Here is a 9,734-nt window from a genome sequence, read left to right as displayed (position 1 = left end):
GCGGGAGAGGGAGATCACGGACTGTGAGACTTCGGGACATGCAAGTAACCCAAGGGGAGTTGCTACAACAAAATACCTGCATAAATGGCTCCAAAGCTAAAGATGCAAGGCACTCACGTGGGAGCTTCTACTCCGAGTTCGCATGTGGACAACACCCCGAACCTCAATGCTCAGGTTCTTAAAAATTGATTCCGCATGAAAAGAATGCACTAGGCATGTCCAATTCTCATAGGTAAGTTTAATCACATTTAGAAATTTTAATTGCTCACTGATCTACAAGATTTAGTAGCATGATGTGCATTTGAAATTGCTTGCACCTCCAAGTTGCAATCCTAAATGCATATTGCATAAGTTAAAAGGTGGATTTGTCTAAATGCATCCCTGATTGCCTCGCGAAAAAGAACAGCGCATAATGCATTTAGGTAATAATTTCCTAACTATGTTTCATGTATAAAATCATCGTAGACGCCCATTAATGATGTCCAAAGGGTCGCAATGCATGGAAAATTGCATGCGAAGATGGTTGCATTTTTAAGTCGGGTTAAGTGCTAAAGGAGGGATTAATTAAATGTCGGACTCATGGTATTCGTTCATGCATGGAGTTCTTTTATCGAAGTTTGTATTTAGGAAAGGATGCATTTTCATATTGAAGCTTGAATTCAATGCATTAAATGAAGGCTTTATAAGCATAGTTCTTGATGTAAATCAACATAGGGTTTATACGAGTTAGCCCTAAATTGTCAATCATTATAGTTTAGGCAAGGAAAAGAAATGGTCATTATACATCTTATAGTTGCATAGAAGGAAAAAGTCTATGAATCGCATATTTGCATGGAATGTTGTATCTCGAAATTATTTACATCTTTTTAGGAAAAGTATTTGCATCTCCAAGGAGAGATCACCTCTTGTCACAAGACAATTAGATTAATTAGGTAAATGGCTTGTAATGGTGTAACCCAAATGATGATCACCTCAATGCGCTAGGTAGAGCTAAGTCACGATAAAATTCTGCCTAGTATCGCACTCAGGAAACCGACTGAATATTTCCGACCTCAAAGTCCTACCCACAATCATGGAGTGTTAGGTTAGTTGAACGTCTATGCAAGAAAAATCTAGAGTTCTTACCCTAAGAATCAATTGGCCAAAAACTAGACTTTCGTGTGAATTTAGAAACCCTAGGGCCAAACGTTGTTGGCCTAGTAGGGTTAGGGTTGGATTGGGTCAAGAGGATTCCCAATCCCTATATCTTGACCAAAGGTATTCTTGACTTGGGAATACTGTGTGATGGGAAAAATAATCCCATGAGTTAGGTGCGACGCTTGTCTCGTATGACAAGTTACAGCGTCGCATGATTTTGTGACTAAACCACAAAATAGTATTGCCACTCCTTAGAACAAGGTTGGTAGGCTCTAAGTACAAGTTTAATTTGCAAGAGGATGAGTAGTCATCCTGCTTCATCACCCTTCTTTGAGGCTGATTTTCCAAGTTAGGGTAATTATGAATTACCTAGCAAACAATTGACCAATCAAGTTAGGGCAATGAGGTTGTCCAAGATTTATTGACCATAATGTAAGAAAACCTAAGGTATTTGTTAATTTGGGTTAACAAGGTATAAACCCTAACCCAAGGAAAGAGGGTAAAATAGCAACATAGCTTACGAAACCCTTGGGATCTTGCCAAGTCGCAACGGATCTCGAATCGAATGCTGGATGCACTCGAAGAGAAGGATTCACACCTTAGTAGTTGGCCAAACAAACGACCACTGGATTGATTGTGTTTGTACAGTTAGGAGCACTGTTTGTACTTCTTTGCTCAATGGACTAAAGCTGGAAAAATAATTAATGCTTCAGGTTGAAGGCCTGGAGGGAGAGGCAGCATCAGTTACCCTCGACTGTCTGCCTGACCCTATCCTAGGGGGTTGTTAGCCGCGCCGGTACATGGACCGAACCCGCCGCGAGAGGTCTCTTAGTGGGTGCTACTTGGAGCAAGAGGACGCTTGGGTGCCAGGGGGGCTCTGGCCATAAATCCCTTGCCTCCAAACCCTGCACAAGAGGCCGACATGACTTGACATTGGATCTTGAGGCCCGCATACTAGTCTACGGGCGGAAACTTGGAATAGCGATCCCTGAGGATTGCTAGAATAGCCTTCAGGCGGATTATGGAATAGCCTTTGGGCTAGATTATATGATGTATTCCAAAGACTGATAAATAAAGATCAAATGTTGAAAAGGAACTTGTTTGACATTTTTTTTCTATGTTAATGCCTAAGTTACGTGAAGGAATTAGTGATTAATTGGCTAATTAAGGAAGCTATTTTTGCTTGTCAAACTAAATGTGGTAGGTAATTAGACAACTAAAACAACTTGAGGAAAGTGCGCTGGATGTGGCCATGGGTCCGTCCTATGGATGGGTGGTCCCGGTTGGCCGGGAACTTTTCTCAACAGAATTGACATCAAGGTAATGATGACCTAGAATCTAGGAAGCTAGAGTCTCGATTTATGCTGTTTTAGGGGAACGGAATGGGACTATGCCTTATGGGCAGAGAGATCGAGCTTCGCATCCTTCTCGTTTGCCACTCTCCTTAAACCAAGTGCAGTATAAATCCGTTTCGACCCTGATGTTTCTGCGTAAAGTAGTTCATTTGGGGCTCGACGCTAGTTACCTCCGAGGAACTTGACCATTAGGGAAACCCCGATTTAGGTCGATCCTAAGTGGGAACGGCTGGAATGCTTCTGCTTCGTGGCAGACTCGGGAAGACCTAGATCACAAACCCCGTGACATTCCGTGGAAGTGCTAGGCGACGCTTTCTGGACTCTCTTCCCGATGGGCTGCTAAGACATGTCCTACAAGTCGACAGGTGGACACGTTACATTCAGGGAATGGAAAACGAAAGGGATGCACCACTCAACCTCTCTTTCCGTAAGACATAGTTCCATTCCGGTCCCCTAAAATGGCATGAATTGGGTTCTATCCTAATATTACCTAAACGTCATATGACTTTAGGACCTTGTGAGAAGCCTCCCAGATCCCTAGGACCACACTTCCGTAGGACAGACCCGTCAAGGGTTCTGCCCACCCGCTTCCCTCAATGGCATTCTTTAGTTATCTAATTAGGTCCTATCACATTTATGTGTGACATTTAAAAATAGCTTCCTTAATTTAGCCTTTTTAGGGAACACGATTTGTTTATGTAACTTTTGTTACTAACATGAAAACAGTTCAGACAAGTTTCTTGGAAGTAAACTTTATATTAGCATCTTAACTGAAATACAAGCCTTGACCATAAAGGACGAATTTCACAATCCGTGAGGATGCGTCTTATTTCCTCCAAGTTTTTTCCCTTGCACTAGCAGGGCCTCAAGCATCCATCTCAAGTCACATAGATCGTTTGAGTAGGACCCGGAGGCAGGGACTTTACAGCCAGAGCCCCTTTACCATCCAAGCACCCTCGTACATTCAAACTGACCCACCGAGAGACCTCTGGTGTGGCAGGTTCGGCCCACGTTCCCATCATGATTATTTGAAACCTTTGGCTAGGGTTGGTGGCCAGCTGGGGGTAGCTTGGCACACCCTCCTTGAATTCAACCTGATTCATTATTTAAGTTTCTATTGTGAGCTTGTGTCATACAATCCTTTCATAGACATTGAATCTAGATTTACAAGCACAAACAATAATGAAGGCGAGTGCTCAGGACATTTGCTAAGGTGGGATTCTCATCATTGATGCTAGCATCGCCCTTCTTGGTCTTTCCTACCTTGGTGTCATTTTTCATTTGTTAAAATACGCGAGATCTAGAGCATGGTAGATGTGGAATCTATGGAGGTTGAAAGAGGAAAAAGAAACTCATGCATTGAACAAAGTGTCAAGTCTCTTCCATGTATCCTGTGAAGTCTCATAGTTATCCACATGGTGGATATAACTATCGACTAGCTCTAGTTTGATAATGGCCTAACCCTTATCATCATTCTTTTGCCAAGTGATAGCAAGATCCGCATCATGAGGCTTGTTTTCTTTTCCAGTGGTAATGGCCCAGAGGCCCTTCTTCACCAGGATCAGTTTGATGCGGGTTTGCTAGGTATGAAACCCAACTCCTTTGAAATGAGCAATTGGAGAATCTTTGCCCATGTTAAACTAGAGGGACCAGCAGCAAATCAGCTTCAGACTTATCAAATTTAAGCAGCAGAAGAGTTGGTTGAGATGTGTCAAAAGACACAAGTGTTTAGACCACTAAAATGAGTGTCAATAGACACTATGTTTCTTCCCTGAGTCTTTCAAACATGCAAAAGACCTTCAAGTTCTTTCAGATCTAGATCTTCCCCTTCTTTATTTGATGCTAGGACCTTCAGATCTGAGTGGCAGTGGGTTCTTCCAGTGGTAGAAGAGAGAAAATGATGAGATTTTTGAGCTTGGTGAAGTTTGGCTATGGAGTCACAGTTAGGGTTTCTAAGGACAGCTTGGTTTTTTGGACATTGCAGGAGCTACACTTGATCATTTTGAAAAATGTTTTTATGGGAAATGTATCTCTCTTCATGCTCTACCAAAGCCCCATGATGATGCTCAAGATTGATGCCTGATTCAAGCACGCAAGGCGGACGATAGCAGGATGTGCAATTTTCATCAATTTTCCACAATTTCATCAATGTTGGTCATAACATGCATCAATCCTGACGTTTGTTGTAATAGGATGGAGCATCTGATATTGAGGAAGATTTCCCTAGAAGATGTTGTGATTGATGTTGGCTTGTAGTGAGAGATCCACAAGCTCCAAGATTCCTAGGTATTGCGCCTGGCTATGGAGGCCACAGAACAGAACTTGAAAAATTTGGCAATGCTGAGTAGTGGATGGGGCAACATCAAGTTCTGAAATGATACAGAGAAACATCAGTAGCAGAGGAACACTTTTCCAGAAGGAAGCCCAGTAAGATTTGTCCTATGGAGTGAGATACAATAGCTTCAATCTGATAGGGTGCTGCTGGCTATGGCAGCCATGAAGGCAAGCTTGAAGGTGGAGATGGAAAGTGAGTTCATAGACTGAGACTGAGCTGAGTAAAGATGGACCAGAGGTGAAGATCTAATAAAACGAGCTAAGCCATGCTTAGCTGCGCTCTGGTTCCATGTTAAAATACGCGGGATCTAGAGCATGGTAGATGCAGAAGCTATGGAGGTTGAAAGAGGAAAAAGAAACTCATGAAGACATTGAACCTGACAAGAAAAAATTGTTACACAAGTGAATTAGGTTTCAAGACTGAGACTTGGACTCATAAACATAATCTTGTGTATTGACAGTGACATGACACTTTACTAGAAAGAAAAGATTACTATCATTGCATTAGAAAAAGAGTGCAAGTACAATGTTTTATAGGAATTGAGGGGTGGTACTTTCTCTTACTATGCATATGGATTTTGGTCTTGAGAACTCATTGCTCCTCACAAAGGGATTGAATTAGGTGTGATTGGAAATATCTCAACACTATTATCTTCTAAGAGATAGATAATACCCCCTTTCAGGTTTAAGGGTTTTTTGAAAGTTTTGCTATAAGTTTAAAGTTTCACCTCATTTTATACATCACTTTTGAGTTTTGAGTTTTCTCTCCTAGAAGACATGGCACGCACCAAGCAAGTGGCCCGGAGACACCCCCCTAGAAATCCTATGTAGAGGCCATCTCCCCCAGCTCCACCACCACCACCATGCCAGCATTGCAAGCATTGATGGAAGCTAAGCATAGTGGCTCTTCGTGAGATCCGCCATTACCAAAAGACCACGCACTCCTGATACTAAAGGCTCCATTCCAGAAGCTAGTGCATGAGATTATGGATGGCGTACTCATTAAGAATAGCAGAAGGCACTTCCCAGATGAAACACACTTGTAACAACCCAATCGCTGGACTGCCCAAGCCCTCCTTGCACTACAGGAAGCTACCGAAGCTTACGTCATCGACTTGTTCGAAGACTCAGTCTATGCAGTAGTACATGCAAAGACAGTCATTGTCACCGATAGGGATTTGTAGATAGTGAGGTTCTTCCGGCAATGGAAGGATAGTCCTTGCAGAGATCAACAATGATAGGGGTGTACTACCAAAACATATACGAAATGTAGCTTCCAAAGAGATTTTGTAAAACCCTGGTTGTAATGGATCCCATGTAAAATGTTATGAATATGAATACAAATTTTTTGGTGCATCTTATTTTTGTTTATTCACTTGTTATTTATTTTATTTATGTCTTTGAGTTATCGTTACATGCATTCAAATGAATACATGTTGCGTATGAACTCGATAAAGCACTATGCATTAAATTTAGGGAACGAATCATGTTGCATATAAATCCGATAAATAAACATAATATTCAAGTAAAAATAACAATAAACGACACGTATGACAAACTACGTTGTATGCAAATCCAACAAATATCGATTCTCATTACTTCAAGAGAAGATTACAAATTACATTACATTGGTGATGAGATATCATTTGGCACTAAGTACATCTACTCTCTCCCAGGCTTCTTTGAGCTAGACTCCCCATGGTCAGAGCTATTCTTGATCATAGGCAGCAACACATTTTGCCCTAGTAGTTCCTGCCTAATGACATTGGGGTCTTTAACACCAGCAACCTTGCATGGGCCACCATGGAAAAAAGTGGCAAAGACCTAGTACTAGAGAATAAGTAGAGGAGCTTCGAGTGTTGAAGCAACACTGCTTTCTCCAAGCTAGAGATTGTTGGGATGGTCTTGAAGGGCCCAACCTTTGTTAATGCTCTCAACTTCAAGAAGTTCTCAGAAAAAATCAGAGAGCATGCCTTATGGAATACAAAAATGTCACTCACAAGCTGGCCGATATACTCCAATGCCGAGTCTTGCACCCTTCCTTGGCTACCAGATTGGCCACCTTGTCTAGATGAAAATTCATTTATATAGACAATGTCCTGCATCACACAAGTTCAGTGTCAGACTCACTATGCATGGAGTGTGTTAAAGATATATACATCGGATTTGCATCAAAATTTACTAGTAGGGCCTCTAGGGCATTGAGAGTGTGCACATAGATTTTGATGCAAGTCCGATAACATTACCTTCTCTGCATCATCTATTTGCTGCTACTGTAATGTAGCATCCAGGTCTGCTCCTGCAACAACTGGGCCACCCTCAACTCTCTCTTGGGAAGGTACTATGTAGTCGAGTCGAGGTCCGAAAATGCTTTCTTACAACCACTCGAACTCCTCATCTGAGATCTCATACTGTGGCACTACATTCTCAATCTAGTCTTGGATGCTCACAATGGCAGAGATGTCATCGACACTTGTGCCATCATATCAAGCCACCTCATCAACATGTGCTAGTGCATCTTGTATATCAAAATCTATAAAATCATCAATGCATCACACACCATGATACAATATAGCTCTTCTTCCCTTAGCTCCAAAATTTCTAATACATCTTGCATAAGTAAATATTCTAGCCTCTCCATGATGATAGCATGGAGAGAAGCGAGGGGTGGCTCATCACTTGTCGGTGTCTCAACAAGGCAAGGAGGTGGGTGCACAATGGCTAAGCTTTGTGCTGCCTCTACTCTCAGATCGAGTGTGATATCTTCAGGATCCCTCTCAAAATACTCTAGATGTGGCCAAGAGGGTGTGTCGATGTCTTCCTCACAGTCCTCATGCACCTTAGTGCACAAAACATATATGGCAAATGTTGAATCGCGCTTGATGAGATCCATTGTGGTGTGGTCTTGGGATAAGGTGGGCATTGCTCTGGCATGGACACTACAAGGAAAGAGAGGTATAGCGACAGCGGGTAGCGACGCAGGAATAGCGGCGTCGCTATTTGCGTCACATTTTTGCGACCCAAATAGCGACGCCCCACAAGGAAAAAAAATAGGGCCGAAACCCGAGCGCGTTTCATTTCGCGCATTTTCGTGAGACATTTTGAGAGGGAGAGTGAGAGAGAGAGCGATAATTTTGCATAGAGGGTGAGAGAGGGAGAGGAAGAAGGCTTGCCGCCGCCGCCGCTGCCGCCATTCGCGAAGGAGAGGAGGAGCCTTTGTCGCGAAGAGGAGCCGCCAAACCCTCGCCATATCTTTACGGTGAGTCCATTCTCTCTCTCTTTTGCTTGTTTAGGGTTTAATTTGTGTATATTGGAGGGAGAGGAAATGAGAGAGAAAGAGAGGGAGAGGGAGAGGGAGGAAGAGAAAGAGAAAGAGAGGGGGAGAGAAAGAGAAAGAGAAAGAGAGGGAGAGGGAGGGGGGAGGAAATGAGAAAGGGAGAGAAAGAGAAAGAGAGGGAGAGGGAGAGGGAGAGGGATGGGGAGGAAATGAGAGAGGGAGAGGGAGGGAGAGTGCATTCTCTCTCTCTTTTACTTTTGCTTATATGATTTGTGTATATATATTGAGAGAGGGAGAGGAAATGAGAGAGAAAGAGAGGGAGAGGGAGAGGGAGGAAATGGGAGAGGGAGGGGGAGGGAGGGAGAGAGAGAGAGAAAGAGAGGGAGAGGGAGAGGGAGGGCGAGAGAGAGAAAGAGAGGGAGAGGGAGAGGGAGGAAATGGAAGAGGGAGGGGGATGAAATGAGAGAACGAGAGGGAGGGAGAGTGTATTCTCTCTCTTATTTATTTATTTTTTGTATAATCTGTATATAATGAGAGAGGGAGAAGAAATGAGGGAGAGGGAGAGGGAGAGGGAGAGGGAGAAAGAGAGGGAAATTAAAGAGAGGGAGAGGGAGGGGGAGGAAATGAGAGAGGGAGAGGGAGGAAGAGAGAGAGGAAATGAGAGAGGGAGAGGGAGAGGGAATGAGAGAGGGAGAGGGAGGGAGAAGAAATGAGAGAAGGAGAGGAAGAGAGCAAAAGGAAATGAGAGAGGGAGAGGAGAGAGAAAAAGAGAGAATGAGAGGAGAAAGAAAAAGAGATAAAATGTTAAACATAATAGGCAAAGAGAGAAAGAGAGGGTGTGGGTGTGGGTAAGGTCGAGGGAGGGAGAGGAAATGAGAGCGGGAGAGGAAGAGAGAAAAGGAAATGAGAGAGGGAGAGGAGAGAGAAAAAGAGAGAAAGATCATTAAACCTAATGGAAAAATAGAGAAAGAGAGGTCAGGGTGAGGAAGGGAGAGGAAATGAGAGAGGGAGAGAAAGAAAGAAAGCAAAATGAGAGAGGGAGAGGAGAAAGAAAAAAATGAGAGAGGGAGAGGAGAGAGAAAAAATGAGAGAGGGAGAGAAGAGAGAAAAGAGAAAAAAATTATTAAATCTAATAGAGAAAGAGAAAAAGAGAGGGTCAGGGTGAGGGAGGGACAGGAAATGAGAGAGGGAGAGAAAGAGAGAAAGGTAAATGAGAGAGGGAGAGGAGAGAGAAAAAAATGAGAGAGAGAGAGAGGAGAGAGAAAAAGAGAGAAAAATCATTAAACCTAATAGGGAAAGAGAGAAAGAGAGGGTGAGGGCGAGGGAGGGAGAGGAAATGAGAGAGGAAGAGGAAGAGAGAAAAGGAAATGAGAGAGGGAGAGGAGAGAGAAAGAGAGAAAGATCATTAAACCTAATGGGAAAAGAGAGAAAGAGAGGGTCAGGGTAAGGGAGGGAGAGGAAATGAGAGAGGGAGAGAAAGAAAGAAAGGGAAATGAGAGAGGGAGAGGAGAGAGAAAAAGAAATGAGAGAGAGGAGAGAGAAAAAGAGAGAAAGATCATTAAAGAGGGAGGGAGAGGAGAGAGAAAAAATGAGAGAGGGAGAGGAGAGAGAAAAAGAGGAAAAAATCATTA

This window comes from Lygodium microphyllum, chromosome 12, assembly GCF_053477565.2.
Source record: "Lygodium microphyllum isolate KBCC chromosome 12, Lygodium_microphyllum_v1.1.10, whole genome shotgun sequence".
Taxonomy (NCBI): Eukaryota; Viridiplantae; Streptophyta; class Polypodiopsida; order Schizaeales; family Lygodiaceae; genus Lygodium; species Lygodium microphyllum.
Note: the sequence above shows the minus strand (reverse complement) of the source record.